The sequence below is a fragment of the Podarcis erhardii genome, assembly GCF_964252035.2.
Source record: "Podarcis erhardii genome assembly, chromosome: 3".
Classification (NCBI taxonomy): Eukaryota; Metazoa; Chordata; class Lepidosauria; order Squamata; family Lacertidae; genus Podarcis; species Podarcis erhardii.
Window position 1 is genome coordinate 35,435,077 of NC_138507.1, and position 17,645 is coordinate 35,452,721.

Here is a 17,645-nt window from a genome sequence, read left to right on the forward strand (position 1 = left end):
TCAAAGACCACCAAGAGGCTTTGTGGAGAAACTGTGTACACTGAGCCTGACAACAGAAAATACAGCCATTGTTTGAAACACTGAGAAAGCACTGGCCAGGTCAACATCTTCATCTATAACATAGAGTGATAGTGTGGTCTCGGGGAACTTTGCCAGTTTTGATTTCTCCTGTTTTGTTACCATGGGAGGTTAATGGGGATCAGAACAGGAACATATCCTGCTTGACCTTGCTTTGGCATTTAAGGGCTTCTGTGCACTGACGCCTTACTGCACACATTTATCTCATCTTAATGGGATGGCAATGGAAATCTCACCTGTGGACCCAGCACAAAAACAGAGCTTGGCATCGGTGCACAAAGGAAATCTGGGCCAGATTTAAGAAGGGTGAAATTATAGTGTTTCAGCTGACAATGCAATGCAACAAAAGATGTTCACATCAAGAAGGCTCAGTACCTGAAAACAGCAGAGGGCTTCAAAGTATAACAAGGGGGTAATATCTGCTTCTTTCATTAGCAGTAGAAATCCAAGAAATTGCATCACATGTCTGTGAATTGCCAAATCCATAGAAAAATGTGTTGATTTTCCCCTCCCACGGCAGAATCCTATTCCTATTACTGCTGCTGCTGAAAGAATGTGCAATGAAACAGGAGGTGTACCATATACAACGCTGCTGCACTGCTCTAATGCACTCTCATATGCCAACAGATGCACAGGCAGCAAAACGCTAGCAAGCTTTGCACAAACCTGGAATGTCAGGAACCTGGACCAAGCATTGGTCAGAGCCCTTTTCAGAGTCCTTTCACCGTAAGAAATGAAGAGGGTGGCAACAGGAGACAGAGCCTTCTTGCCTATGGCACCCTGGCTTTGGCATTTTCTCCCCAGCAAGTCTTACTTGGCAGTGCGTCTGACCTTTTCCAGTACCAAGTCCCTTACATTTGTCGAAGACTTTTTGATCTGTCAGTTTTAATTCCAGTTTAATATCAAGATGCAGCGGGCCCTATTGTTGGATATAATGTAATTTTAAAATGTTCTGGGTTGAAGAGAGGGACATCAAAAGCAATAACTAAATAATAAATCAATGGATACATGAACAAAATACAAGGCACAGCAGTGATGCTACAACCATTAACTCTGTAGCAGCACCAAGTCACATCTGTGCCCAGAAATGGGAAGATTGGGACACTTGGGAGCTTTGGGGGTTCCTCTGATCATATATAGCTAAGCCAGTGGTTTTAGCAGAGCTGATAAGTTGTGCAGGATCAAAATCCTGGTAAGCTCTATGTTTGGCTCATTGCACTGTGAGTGGGGCCATTCCAGAAACATGCAACACTGACTGTGGAAAGCCCCTAACACTTTGGACAGAGCAATCAATTTTAATAATCAGGCATTCAGTTAATCAAGTGACAATGAAATAGGGTGTACTTATCAAGGTCAAAAATATAATCAGGAAGGTGCAAAATCTGAAAGGTTATCCATAGTAGCAAAAATGTATTGTTTGGAGTTTTTGTTTGCATCCCTCTTCCTATTAAAACAGCAAAATATGTAACTTTAAACATAATTGAATGTTCTTTTTCCCCCCAGGTTGCTGATGAAATTAAATTATACATACTGAATAAGAAGTTCGATCAAAAAGGCCAAGGCAGTTGAGAAATGAGTAGGACATTCACGCTTTGTTAGAAACAGAATCCATCTTCCTCAGTGAGGAAAACTTTCCTGTACTACTTTCTGAGAACATACCTCGAAACCCAACTTAGGGAGCTGCATCTTACCAAGTTGGAACAATGGTTGATCTCCCTATTGTTTACACAGATGGACAGCAGCTCTTCAGGGTTTCAGAGAGTGTCAAGACTTCCTGCCTATAAGGCATGTGCTCTGCTGCTGAGCTGAGGCCACTTTCCAACTCCAGAATGAGTATTTTCAGTGTTTAAGCCTATCGTTTTAATTTAGCTGTAATAATTGTAAAGCACAAGTGTTACTATAACACTAGCACATGAGGTAACAGGAGTAATAGTTCAACTCCCATTGCAAAATAATGATAACGAGTGTGTGAGTTTCAACATATACCTACTTGAATTATACGAAGCGTAAAATAATTTTAACAAACCTAAGATATAAGAGTTTGTTTTTTAAACAAAAAGTATGGAGGCACTTTCAAAATTGCTCTACTATTGCAAGCTATAGAATAATAGGCTTGGACCCAAAGAACAAGGGTGGGAGGAGAAAATGCATTAGTGATGTGCCATGAACTCTTGCAGAAGATTTCTAGCAGGAGTACCTAATGTGGTGCCTTTCCGATGTTGTTGGATTCCAGCTCCCGCCATCCCCTGGCAGCATGGTTGATGGTCAGAAATGAAGGGAGTTGTCATCCAACAATATCTGGTGTCTACAACAATGAAGGGAGTTGTCGTCCAACAACATCTGGTGTCTACAACATGGTGCCTATCCCTGCAGTGCAACGTGGTTGTCAGAAGCCCAGGCTGCTGTCTTGATAACACAGCAGGCAAGTCGTAATTAGCTTGAAGATTTATTGCAATACAAACAATTAGCCTTGGATGTCTAACCAAGCGTCCGTGCCTTATGAGTCAGTTGACCCTTCTGAGGAGTGCTTCCTGGTTCTGCAGAATATCCTGAACCTATGACCCTTACATTTCTGGGTGTGCTTGCTGTCTAATACCTTTCCCATATGTCGACTCCTTGGGCTCAGATGATTAATTGCCCCCTCTTCCAGTGAGGAAATGCTATTTTGCCTGCTTTCTACATCTGCCTTGCGCAAGCTGACTTCTCACCCACCCACTCTCTGCTGACTCCTTATTATCATTCCATTCTGTTCCAGAGAGAGGGGGAGGAGGACTGCTTACTGACTCATGCTGTGTTTCTCTACTTGGGGCAGATGTGTTCATGACAGTGGTGATGCATCAAGGATTATGTTGCAGTATAAAGAACAGTGAATGGGGAAAACATGGTTTGTACCAAATAAGCCACAAAAAAGTATTGAGAATAAGCTTGTGTACAAACAGAGGAGGTCTCCTGGATTTGGGCTTTTCACACACAATGTCCTTCTCACATTCTTTCCTGTTTTAACTAATGGCCAACCCCACTTTTGTCAGAGTTTTGCTAGTCCTGCCCCAACTCATACGTACTTTGTGGATTGACCCAGAGAAAACAGAAAGCACTATGATTTTATGCAGTTCCTATAGACATGCACTGGAGAACAAATCCAACTGAAGTCAGTGGAACTTATGCTCAGGATATGCTTACGCTCTTGGATTGCTCATTATGACTTATACAAGCAGATATGCCTGATTCTGTCTAGGGCAACTTTTTCTGTCAAGGACAAAAATAGAACAAAGAGGGAAATTAGACTCGGCAACAAAGGGAGAAATTAAACAAAGCCCTAGACTTCAGTCTTATATCACTTTAGTGGGGAATAAATCTCACCGAACTCAACAGGCCTTATTTATTAGTAGACGGGTACAGGCAATTATTTCACACATTTAATAGGAAATGTATTCACCTTTGGGAGATTTCTTTTTTCATTTTCAACCATTTATATTAAAGTTTCCTAGGCACATATACAGACCCCCCTCTCTGTAGAATAGATACTCGTCAACATGAAAAATCTACATATAACTTCATGGTTTAGGTTGTCTTCAAAAGAACAGTGCTCTTGGATCAGCCAAAGTTGACAGATGGAGGATGCAGGGCTTTATCTGTGATGTGGGCATTCATTTCCAAACAAACTAAGTGAGCAGCAATCTTCATCTTCTAAAGACTGAACCAGAAGTAATTAGTTTCTAATCATCTTGTTGTCAAAGGCTTTGAGGCACAATCCACCAAGAATTTGTCCTATACAAGCCCCAGTGGAACACACAGGAGCCTTGGTAGTTTTTTGTGGTGTTACCAGCTAATTATACCTAAAGTCATCTAGTCTCTCAAAACAGTTTAGAATACCTGAAGGACCGACAGCTCACTTTTGTGCGTTGTGCTAGCAAATGATGGAGCACAACATCACAAGCTATTTAGACTGGCACATAGAATTTGTCTCCTGCCTGTAGCTGATTTTTCATGTTAACCACTGGGTGGGGAATGCTGGCTGCTTGCACAAATTAAGTATTTCTATCAGGTGTTTTTATTTATTTAGATAATTAACGGCATGGCTTTCAATTAGAGATTCTCAAAACGAGGAACAGCAATTAAAACTCTGAATGATACAAGGGTTAAAATATAATTGAAATGAAATGAAATGCCAATAAAACCACTCTAGCAGATGTAACAAATGAAATGTTCAGGAGTCAACAGAATTATGTAGAAGCACATAAGTCACAGGACACCTATGCAAAACAATGTTTGGTGCCATTTACAAAGCCTGAGTTCCTGAATCTAGCAAACTTCAAGTGGCAATGGATTCCTCAGCCTAGGGACCACCACAGAATAGCTCTTCTCTCTGTATTGGCTGTTAGCTTAATAAATAGTGGGATCTGCCCAAACATTATTGTACAGTAGTTCAATCTTAATTAGCAAAAAGGCCCATGGCTTCTGTTAGAGTTCTGCTAAAATCTCAAGAATTAAAATGAAGGTTGCTAGTTTCACAAAGCCTTTATACAAATTTATGGTGTGGCAACACTTAGAATGCTGTAAACAGTTCTGATCACCACATCTTTTAGTTAAGGTGGAGGGGAAAGGTTGTGTAAGATGGGACATGGTGTGAAAAGAGCAGTAAGTCCTCTCACACTTGCCGTACTAGAAATCTGGTTTATCTAATAAAGCTGAATGGTGGGAGATTCAGGACATACAACAGGAAATACTTCTCCACAAAGCAAATATTTATTATTTCTATTGTTATTATGCGTATTTTAATAGATTTTTAAAAATATATTGTTTTAATTATATTTGTACTTGATTACTGTACCTTTTAATGCTTTGAGCTTTTTCTATTTTATCTGTTTTGCATTTTTATCTGTAAGCTGCCCTGAGTCCCAGTCTGGGGAAAAGGCAGAATATTAATATTAATATTAACAAAAACTATGGAGTGTTGATGGCCACCAACTTTGATGGCCTTAAAAGAGGATTATACCAATAAATTGTGGGTAAGGCTATCAATAGTTATTACAGCTATATATTACCTCCTGTGTCAGAGGCAAGTATGACTCTGAATACCAACTGGTGAGAAACATAAGAAGGAAAGAGCTATTGAACTCAGGTCCTGCATGAGATTCCCATGGGGTAATTAATAGCCATTGTACACAAACAGGTTTTATTAAAAGTGGCTGACATGCAGTATATCTGAAACAAATTAGCACTATTCTTGCTTCCACTAAAAGGCAGCTGAAAAAGAGGTTGGTGGGTTTGAAGCAGTAGAATGAGTTCAGATTCTTTCCCCAATTGGTTTAGTTGCAATCTGTCAATATTTCATTTTGTGAGAATTCCTCTACTCAACCAGAGCAGCATCACAGCTTGATATCATGTGCATACATGGTGTTGCTCTTGCACAATGAAGACTATATACTACATCCAGGATTAGAAGCAGTATGTCTCTGAATACCAATTGCTGACACTTGGCAGGAGAGGGCCGTTGCCTTCAGGTCCTGTATGTAGACTTCCCATAGGCATCTGGTTGGCCATTGGGGGAAATCAGATGCTGGACTGGACAGGTCTCTGGTCTGTTCCAGTAGGACTCTTCTTGAATTTAGTTCGAACCGATTCATTGAACGTCCTGTGATTGACCTGGGTGCATGCTGCATCAGTAGGAATGTTAAGTATTGGTACATATATTACAGCACCTTTCACTTTATAAATGGAGCTTGGATCAGTGCAGCACTTTCATTAGCTGTAGGCTACCCAGTATAAAACAGATTTAAAAATCCATGAAATGAGGATCATCAAGTATATAACAGAGCAGTATTCTTATATATTTTGCGTCCGTCATAATTTCTTTCAGTTTAATGCCAGGGTAAGCATTACCTTATCCATACCCTGGCTGCTTTCTAATGGTAGGTTTCCCCTCATAGACAGATGCACTCAATTTGTGACACAGGGTTGTCACATTTTGAGTTTTTTACTCTTGCTTTGCCATTGGCATCTTGTATATGTTGGGCAAAATTGTATACAAATATATGTATAATGAGAGAAAATCACAGTAAAATGCTGGTGAATTTTCATGACGACCTTTTTGAAAATGCAGCAAAACTAAAACAAAACAAAACCATGGTGCAGTGATTAGGGTGTTGGACCAGGACCTGGGAGATCAAGGCTCAAACACCACTCAGCCATGCATCGGAAATGGTTGAAAGGTGGAATATAATATAGTAATAAATCATGGTCGTCCCTAAAAGAGGGCATGTGTTGCGGTGAGACCTGGAGACCGACCTCCTGTGTTGTGGGTGGGTAAGATTGGATAGCCACAACACCCGATTGGTAGGTCCCTCAATGTTGGGTTTAATCTGGCCAATGGGGTGCAGTCCAAACAGATAGAGGGACCTATATATACCCATGCATGTGACCCAGAGCTTCCTCTTTCTGCTTGTGCATTCAGAACAGCTAACAGCGTGTCCTCTGTGCGGCCAAGAGACTTGCTTTCAATGATCGTCTTGGTGATATTGTTCCATTATCCCCTTACTTTTGTTTACTAATTCATTTCCTTAATTTCTCTGTTCCCATTTTAAGTTTATCCCGTCCTTCCCTTCCCTTCCCTTTTCCTTTGGACGGGCTTTGGCCCCATAGGGCTTTTAGCCCCTGAGCGCTCCCGGTTTGAGGAGTGAGTGTGAGTGGTTGGCGGCTAGCGTGGGTGCTCATGTGGCGGATAGGCACTGGTTCAGGTGACAGGGATGGGAGAATGGTCTCGCCATCCCTATGTGAAGGGTATTCCGTTAAAGGAATCCAAGGACTCAGCTGGTTTGGTCAACCCCTGGGAAGGGGTTGTGCCCATGCCGGAGTCCAGGGGAGCATTTTGGGGTGAACATAGTCTGTTCCTGGCTTTTCGCCTACCCAGGTGTTCACCCTTGGCTGACCTATGCTGAAGCCCTGGGTCAGCACTGCCTGCAAGCTAGTCGAACCAGAGCCTACGCAACCACTCACTTTCTGTAATCAATAAAGTTGTGGCCTAAATTCTGTCAAAAAACAGAACTAAAATTTGAGTCAAATGTGTCTTTATTTAGAGGAGAGGTCTCTGAACATGCAAAATAAAGAATCAATGTAGAAACACGCACAACTGAATTTAAGATTGGAAAAATGAGAAACTGAAATGGTCAGATTTGTCCATCCCTCTTGCTGAGTGAGTGTGTGTGTGAATGACTTTGCCCACTGACCACACTTTACATATGGCCATGCCAAGTGACATTCCAGTCCCTGAGTACCAGCTGCCTCATGTAGCCCTCAGGAGCAAAAAGGTTGTTTATCCCTCCTCTAGACTACCCCACTGTTCTGAATTGAACACAGAGAGCCGTAGCATACAAAAAATAAGTATCATTTAACCAACTTTGACTAAACCTCCTCTAAAGTTAACATGATATTATCCCTACAGATATTTTTCATATATATACACACACAGACTTTAAATGAAAAGCTCCGGATATTTTACCCCTTCTTGTTCCTAAAGTGAATTTCATTTACTTTGTAGTAGAAGACAGTATATTTGTTAGAGATTGTACCTCAGTTTCCTCAGTTTCTTCTTGCAGCAATGCATTATTATTATTATTATTATTATTATTATTATTTATTATTATTATTCTGTGAAATATGACTTAGGTGATCAATCTGTTTACTTAAGCAGCCATGTTTATTGCAAATGACTGCCCATAACATTCTAGAATGTGAAGACCATAAATGCAACAGCAATGGCATTTTAACTGCAGTTGAAAGCAGCGGGAGAGAAGCAATATTTCAATCATCTCTTGTAATGTCCCAAAGGTTTATGGAGAAAGCTGCCATAAGAGAGGCATGTTAGTACCTGTATTCATTGATTCCATCTTCACAAGTGCCTCCATTCTGGCACCAGCTCACTTCACAGTCATTAATATTTTCCAGGCATGTCGGTCCTGTCCATCCAGGAACACAGACGCACTGATAGCCCTGGTTGTCTTCATCGTGGAAGCACCGTCCTCCATTTGCACACAACTAGAAGTGAGAATTACACACTCAGATATAAGGAAAGATTTCCACCTCTGCAATATCCTGGGGTTAAACAGATTTATAAAACAAGTCATAGCAAAGGAGAGAAAGTTCCTTGGGATTTGAGAATTCACTGGTAATACCATTCATCACAGGAACATCATTAATAGTAGTGATACGTTTTATTTGTTTCTTTATAACATTTATATACCACCTTTTCCTTGAGCAGTTCAGGTTTTATCCCCATTTTATCTTCACAATGACACTTTGAGGTTGGTTAGGATGAGAGGTGTTGACAGGCGCAAGGGCACATCATTAAACTCATGGCTGGGTGGGGAATAGAACCCTGGTTGCCCAAATGCTAGCCTGAGGTTATGTACACCTTAATGGCTTAATACTCAGCCAATACTGACTTCTCCCCTCACCCCACAGTCTTTCAACTCACATTTGCCCATGGCTGTACACATTAGTACACTTCAATGTGTTTCCACATTGCCTTCTGTCTATCCACACCGATGGGTGGGCAAGGGGTGTGGATGTCTTCCAATAGCCAACTTGGCTGTGAGTCCTGAAAGACCAGCTCCCTGCCTTGCAAGCCTTTTCTCATCTGGCTTGAGAGGGCAGGGCCGTGACTGACTCCAGCTACAATAGCTGAGGCTGCTGAGGAGCACAGAGATCATCTTAGCTGTATGCTAGTGCAGACCCAGGTCATCAAGTCTCAGCTTCCACAGCTACCTCCTGCCATGGACCACCATTGGCAGCAACAGCAAACTATATGTTCTATGTTTAAGATAATATTTTATTCTCTTGCTAATTGTGCTGTTTTAAATGTGCATTTTGCAGTTGACTTCCTTTGTAATGTTTTATTTTGAAATATTTAAGACAATATTTTAGTTTCCTGTTAATTATGTTGCTTTGAACATACTCAGTAATGTTCTATTGTGGATTGTTTCATTTGATGTTTCAGTGTAGGTTGCAAGCCACTTTGAGATTTTTCTTTTCTTAAAATATAAAGCGGTATAGAAATGAAATGGATAATAATCATAATCATAACAATGGCTTACATTTTCAAATCCTAACAAAGCTGGCTGGGGGGGGGGACACAATAATCCTCAGCATTTCACAAGAAGAAGAGCTCTGCATCATACACAACATAAAAAATAGTGGTGGGAGCACATTAGAACCAGAGCAAATGGCAATGTGTACACACACAGCCTTTCATTCTAACTTCTGCATTACACTGACACTCTAATAATAATCTCCAAGGAAGGCATACACATAGCAGTAAATTGTGACAGGGTTATTCTCCACTGTGTCCCTAAAGATTGGACAGCTAAATGTGAATATGACTGATGCAAATTTGAGACACACTTTCAAGGTTCCTGTGCTAATATATTTCAATGCAAGGAGCGAAAGAACTGGCCAAAGATGCTTGGCAGGCAATGGATTGATGGTGTGGCCAAATAAAGTCATTCTCATGGAAAGATAAAATCAATATGGAAAATTATTGCTGAACGTAATCGTCCAACAGGGTTCACTGCTAACAGTGTGCTTTGTTGCTATGGATTCCAAATACACTTGGGCTTTTAGGACATGAGAATTGCCTTGCCGATTGAGGCCAAAGGTTGACCTAGCTTTGCACTCTGTTTCCATCAGTGGCCATCCAGATGCCCTTATAAAGCGCAAGCTATTCTACTCTTTGCTCTTAGCATCTGGCAATCATAGGTGTGTTGCCTGCAGAAGTATAAATACAGCTGTTGAGAGGTATTTCTTAGAAGAATTTGTTTCACAACTGCCATGTGAGCTACTGATCATCACTTCATACTGTGCAAACTAATTCTATAAGCGGATGGTCCTGAACCTACTGTACATAGGTTCCCAGGGATGATCAGATCCCCTCGGTTCTGCTTCCCCCTATTGTTCTGACACTGCAGTTGATCACTCCCTCTGATACCAAACAGATGTGATGAGTGCTAATAGGACTGGAGCAAAGATGGAGCCACTGAGAAGAAAATGGGGAAATGAGATTGCTTGTGGGTGAGCCCTGATGTCGAGGAGGTAAATTTTAAGAAGACAAAAATATAAGTAGCAGTCCAGTGAGGGCTAGGAATATTAGTAGCCATGCAATGTAGTGATCAGTTGGAATAGGAATCTGGGTAAGGGAAATGGAAGGGAGTATGCTGGAATCCACAACAATAGCATTCCTGTTAGGTGGAAAGATGAGAATGCATGCAATATTTTGGTGCAGGTTCTCAAATTAGAATAATAGAATCTTAGAGTTGGAAGGGACCCAAAGGTCATCTAGCACAAACCCCGGCAGTGCAGGAATTGCTCCATTTTAATTTTGACAGAAATTGCAGGTAGAGATATGCATGTGCCCTCGCACTGTAACAATAATTTAACCCTCCTTTTTTAAAAAACAACAACAACAAAACCATTATTTCTTAGTAGTAATGTCATGCAAAATTCTGGCAGTGCAGCTCCAGAAGAACTGGAATTCTGAATTTGAAGCTTTTGACTTCTCCTAGAATAAATGTATTTGGAAAACATAAACACAAAATCTGGAGAGGGATATGGTACTGATGGATTCTGTTAGCATCTCTAGTACATTCTAAGTGTCAGAATGTTTGAAAAGCGAGAGAATAATTTCTATCAGTGCTCTCTCCACTGTGCAGCAAAGCCCCTATAAATCCCACCTTACCCCCTCATTCTTAGGAGGTATGAAGGGGAAATGGCGAAGATGGGCACCTTTGCAACAGTCAAGTAGGCAGACGTGAGTTTGAAATGCTCTGCAAATCATCTTATGCAGTAGCTGATCCCCTGAGCGCATGACTCAGAGTCACATCTCACATTAAAGTAACTTAGTATTTCCAAAGTGCGTACTTTGCCATTTTCTAGCTTCTGTTTTGTAGAAGAGTAGAGGGAATGTGACATGAGGAAAGGCCCTAAGAAAGCAAATAGCTAGGAGAAGAGAGGAAAAGAGCAATTAGCTTTGGGATGTAGGACAGTGGAAATATGAAGGACAACAGCAACAATAAAATAGGGTTTTGAATGGTTGTGTGTGTGTGTGTGTGTGTGTGTGTGTGTGTGTTTCTGTGTGTACATAGCCAATTGGATATTTTCTCCAAATCTTCCTGACAATAATGGCATCAGCTATGTGTGATCTGCTAGATATGAAACTCATCCACTACAAATAAAAACCAATTTGCAGGGCCAGTGCAAATATCGTTCTCTAGTTTTTCAGAGACCACAAAAATCCCAGCAATGCATGATATTTCTATATGTAAAAACAATGTGTGTTTCCCCTAATCAATGAGATGTGCACTGAAGAAAAGAGTGAATCAGGGAGAGATAATCAGCCATCCAGCTTTCCACTTCCTCAATTTGATTGAGACTAAACCTATTTAAAATGCTACTGAGATGTGTAATAACAACAACTCTTGGCAGAAATTTGCAATCTTAATTTGTCCTTGATTAAGTTTTAAATTGACCTTAAAATTGGATCTTTTTGCTATGTCATTAGTGCTAAATTCTGAAATTATGCTTGGGGCCATTTCTCATAAAAAAAGCCACTAGTCAGCTTGAGCGAAGCTGGCAAAAATTAATCCCTTATTTGCAACTATAGCAGTATTCTTCCTCTGCCAATTTTTAAAATTATTGTTTCCAATCTAAAAGCAGGTAAAACAGGCTGTTTTAAAAAAGAAAAAATATATAAAAAATAGAGGGGTTAAAATGAAACCTTCTTGCAGAGGGGAAGATGGCCAAAGTCTTTCCATATCTCTAGCTAATTTTAATTACCAGTCAATTTCCTGATAAGTCTCTAAAGGGCAGTTCAGCCAGTAGTAGCAACAGAGACCTTGATTTAGATCCAAAGTATTATGAAGTTGCAGAGAAGCTTTTCAGATTCTGCCTTCTGGAGGCAGCCTTGAACACACACACACACAACACATACACCCTCTGGAGCATAAACTCATGGGGCAAGAGGAACAAATCATCTACAAATAATAATAACAGAATTATGGAAACCAGTATGACTAAAGCAACACAATCTTTATATAAAAAATTGAACAGAAATGCATCTGTAACTGAAGGGTTTCGTGGCAAGCTCTTTAGCCTGCACAGCCCTGAAAAGTGGGTACTTGTGAAAATCTGTTATACACAGCCAAGGGAAGGGATAAAAATGGAGAAGATCTCAACTCATGGACCTTTTCCAGAGATAATTATAATATGTCAGTGCACACTGAGGGCAACAAAGCATCTAACAGGCTCCCCCTATTGCCCCCAGACCAAGGAATCACCCAGATATAGAGGGAAACATCAATGCTTACCCTAGACATTTTGCTACCTGAGAGACAGCAAGGAATCATGCTCACCCTCCCCTCCCCCAACTAGATGCATAGGCCCCAAGGCTGCCCAAGTTGCATACTTCGGCATCTGAGGCAGAAAATCTCACAAGCACTGCTCTCTGGTAATAATAATACTTCAATAAGACTTTAAGTGGTTATAGCTGTATTTGTATGTTTAACATTGTAGGAGACCTTTTGGGTAATAAGTAATGAACAAGTCTAATAAATAATATATCAATCCTTTTTCAAGACATGCAAAATCAGTTGCCTGAAGCAATTGCCTCAGTCTGCCTGATGGTAGGGCCAGCCCTGGGAAGAGCCATCCTGTGCCACGTATGTGTGCCTTAAATATTCTCATGGGTGTGGATTTCCCTAACTCTTCAGCTGTATCATATGTAACCTGTTACCTGCCTCAGCATGATGCAGCTCAAAAGTAAACATGCATGTGAAAAGACATATGACATTTTCCTACAATATTCATTATGAAAATTTTGTCCAGAACAATATGTTATAGGAGACAGTTTTGACTCACTAGCATTTCTTTAACATAGCAGTAGCAGTGGGTGAGATTGAGGGGAACTGGACTCTGGCATGAATGAAAGGGAGCTTGGGGAGGGGGAGGGAAAGGGTTAAATAAATCAGATGATCCTGAGCTTGACTGAAACTACCCATACTGCTTTTTATCTATACAAACATATGATGACACACTGAATTTCCCGCATTGTTTGGCCCTTCCTCACTACATTTATTTGCTTATTATACTTATTTTATGCAAATTTATTAGTAATTTGCCTCATGAGACGAGCCCCTGGAGGTGCCTTTTTGCTGTTCTCAAAGTCTTTTGCCCTTTGAACCATATCTGCATCTTATTATTTCTAAAACTCCTAAGTTCTGTCAGTATATTAATCATTCGGATTGCTCAACACTATTCTGCAGCAAAACGTTTCTTTGGCTCTTTTCCTGCTGTACTAATGTCTTAAAACTATAACTTAACCTTGGAGTCTGTGCCCATGAGGTCAACTACAGTTGAACACAAGAATTCAATGGGACATCACCCAGTGGGTGACTTTCCCCCTGGATTGTACCTGCAGAAAATGACAGAGGGAGCTTCTTCAACCCCACTGAAGGAGTTTAAGCGTGTTGTTGTTTGAAGGGGAAAGCCCCCTCTGCACTTGTGTCTCTGCCTCTCCTGCCTCATCCTTTCTCATTCTCTTGCCTAGCATTTGATCATTGAATGCTATTGGCGCATCATAAAATATGCAGAAAATGTTCAAAATGCCATCTGCAGAACCAACTTACTTGTTTTCATATTTTAAATGTTTACTTCATGCATGAGTAATAAGTTTAAAGTTGTACCATAACACAATAAAGGCCAGAATATTAGGAAGGGCAACAGCAGACTCCCAGCTTTTCACTGTGGGTTAGGGGCATAAGGAGGTCAACTGCAGGACCAATCTGAAATCCTGCCCCAGTTCAAATGTCTAAGAAAGCCCAATGTGGTGATTGACCTACAGAAATAACCAGAAATCTGCAAGAGGTTTATTGTGCTTACAAGAACTTTCAGCAGCATAATGCATTCAAAACGGTGCCAAACACTATTCTGAGTTATTTTTAGCAATTATTCATTTAATTAAGCAAATGTTATTAATTTATTGAACCTTGCGCCATAGAAAATCAGAAGACCAATATATCTCATAAGTACTATTAACCTCTATTTTCATTTACTTCAGAAAACAAAGTAATTTACCTGATTAAATGCCCAGAAACCTACATATGAGTACAAGTAGCAGAAATATTATAATCTGTATAGTGATTGAATGAATAAATTAAACATGTCTGAGAGCTTTTAACAAATATTACACCAAAATGCTTTAGTCGCTCCCATCAGAATCTTCAGTACATCAGCACTTTACAGCCTAAATGGCCATAATGATTATTGCACCATTTCAGAGTTGCCATGTGTAACAGATATTTATGTAATAAAAAAGAAGAATGAAATAAAATTTCCACACACAGAAGACAATTTGCATTTTAAGATTTGAAATGGTGTGGGGGTTCATTTTGTATTCAGTTTCAAATGTGGTTCCAACTGGATTTTAATATAAAATAAACTTTGTTGGGTGGGTGTCCAGTTGGTGCCCCTGCATTCACAGAAAAGTTTTTATCCAGTGAAGGCATCTTTTAATGGCAGAGGAGAACAGATATTTTACTTTTAGCAGAGAAATTGTCGGCAGCATCCTTTTTGGCATCCAAATTGCCAAGGTGCCACAAAGCAATTCAGGAGTCCCTACTTCAGTGTAAGATGCCTCTTACACATCCTAATTCACATTAGAAAGCCAGAACCTCTCTGGACAGGGATTCACGATTCATCTAAATCTCCTGCAAGCTCCTAGTGTCTAGTTTGAGGACAAGACCGTTATAGCCAAGCAAGGGTTTTTAATTTGGGATTTAGGGAAGAGCAGATTTTCTCCACAGTGCACAAAAGTCTAAAGTTTCCCACAATACATGTAGGAGCATATATAGGAATAGAGTCTGACTGACAAAACAATACATAAATACTGTAAATAACCATTATGCTGTTCTGTGAAGGGTTTAGATTGTGCAACATGGTCCTTCTGCCCAGCTTTGCCCACTAAGCTAGCCTCCTAGCTACTGTCAACAGTGACTCAAATGTCACTCAATCGGTGCAGCTCGTCACCACCTGCTTAATGTGTGGGAAGGAGTGCCTTCATTGAGATCCCCACCAGCAGTAGGCAGCTTAAGGCCTTCAAATGGGGCATTCTAGAATCAGGGAGAGGATGGGGACCCTGGGTCCATTTGATCCCAAAACAGGTTCACTGCAATCACTCAATGACATTGTGCCTGCCCCTTTCCACCTTCCATCTTCATCACCTTGAGTAACAGGGCTGTGGATGTGATAGTGAAGCCATGTTGTTATGGTTGGAAGGTTCTGATTATGCTCTTATTTTACTTCTCAAAAAGTTATTAGAGCCACTTCAGGCATTTATCTAATCTTACCTCTGTGTTTTCCTGGCATGCTGTTCCACACATATAAGCAAGTTCATAAGGTTTGTCCACACACTGGGTTCCACGGTTGCAGCTTACATTGTGAAATAAGCAGGCATCAATATCCACTTCACACTGGTGACCTTCAAATCCTATGCCACAGAGATTTTTCAAAAAACAAAGCAGCGTTAATCCAAATTCTATTAAAATATTAAAACATTGCAGACTGAACCTGGCAGCATCAAAAGTCTCAGTCATTTCGCAATGTGCACCTCTTGTGGACATCACATATATCAAGATGAGACTTTCAAAGGAACATTTAGCAATATTTGAACATGGAATTGTTCAGTGCGCAGGCAGAACCTATGAACTTTTTCTTGGAAGAAAATTCCACTAATTTCAATGGGACTTTCCCAAGAGGGCCTGCCTAACTGTGCTGCCTGCAATGGGGTTTTTTCTTGCTTAGCTTAATTAAAATTCATGAAAGAAAATATCCTGATGGTGGGAACTGGTCCCTGAAGCAATCTTAGCTAGCCCCTGATAGTTCTACACACTTTTAATCAAGGTGCAATAGAAGACTTGCCCATGGTTAGGATATAATATAGAATTTGCTTATTCCTGCAGAGTTTGGTTTCTGTGGCAAAATGTTCTGTTTGGAAAACAGATTGCCATGAAGTAACAATCAAGAGAAATCTGGTTCACTTTGCATTCTAATACAATTCTACCTACACACTTCTAGAAGCAATACCTTAATACAGCTAGACGAATTTCCCTATGGGCTTGCTTCGCAAGACGAAAATGTCTTGCGAGTTTTTCCGACTTTTTCCCCCTCCCTCCCCTTTTTCTAAGCCGCTAAGCCGCTTATCCGCTAAGCCGCTAAGCCGCTAAAAGCCGCTAATGGGCTTGCTTCGCAAGATGAAAAACCGCTAGACGAAGAGACTCGCGGAATGGATTCTTTTCGTCTTGCGAGGCACCACTGTAATTGGTTTAATTCACTCTGAAATAGGAATGTCTGCATGTATTGATGAAAGGGTTCAACATTGGAAAATTCCACTGCAGTATTCTAAGTGACTTTGAGCTTTAACTGAGCTGATAATGAACAATTGTTGTTTTCTGCTAGCTCTGATGTGATGTTTTAATTTTCTATCACATGAGAGGTATTGAATTGCAAATTCACCATCTTGGAAGGGTGGTAGCTGGAGATCTTTGTTTTCAGACTCTGTGACAGCAGGGCTTTTATGCAGCCAGAACTCACCGGAACTCAGTTCTGGCACCTCTCAGGTGGGCGTCATTGACATTATAAGAGAACAGGGGAGGCATTCATGGTGAGTTCTGGCACCTCTTTTTCTAGAAAAATAGCACTGTGTGAGTAAGGATGGAAATGAACCTCTGTAGGAGCACACAGCCTCGGGCTAGAATGGAGGCTGGGATGGGGGAGAGACAGAGTTTTGATCTCAATCCTGTTTAAAGTTATTCTTATAAGATGCTGTGCCTGTGCTGGACAGCACAAGACATTGCATGGAATTATTTGGATGTATGTTTGATGTTTTTGTTCAGTTTTGAAGAAAGTTCTGCAAGTAAAGTTTTTAATTAATCTTATGGGCCTTATGGGCCTTATTTTCAAAAGGACTCAGTTTCTATGCATCCAGTCACTTCAAACTGCACAATATTAATTTCTGCAACAAAATATTAGGCAGAAATGTGCAGAAAAATCATATATCACTGAAGGTAGCATAAAATGCACTGTATTGGGGAAACTCCTTGCAAAATGTGCACGTTAAGCAAAATTGTAATCAAGTGTATATTAGGAGAAATGTACAAACTGAAGATGGTGAAAAAGAGAAACTTAAATTGTATCCACTCTAATCCCCAAGGGTATAGAATGCAGCATTACCTGATATCTAGGAGAACTTACCCACTGGGCAGTGACACTTAAAATGGCCTACGTAGTCATTGCATGAACCTCCATTTTTACATGGATTGCAGTCACATTCATTGATATCTGTCTCACAAAATGCCCCTTCAAAAAAATAAGAGAGATAATTCTATTCATTGTTAGATACTAGGCGTATCATCATAATACTTTGTGTTGAGTAGGTTATTGCTCAGCATTTTAACTCAGAATCTATGCCATATGTAAAATATAAGTCACAGGTAATAAAATACATATTAGAACACACAAAGAGA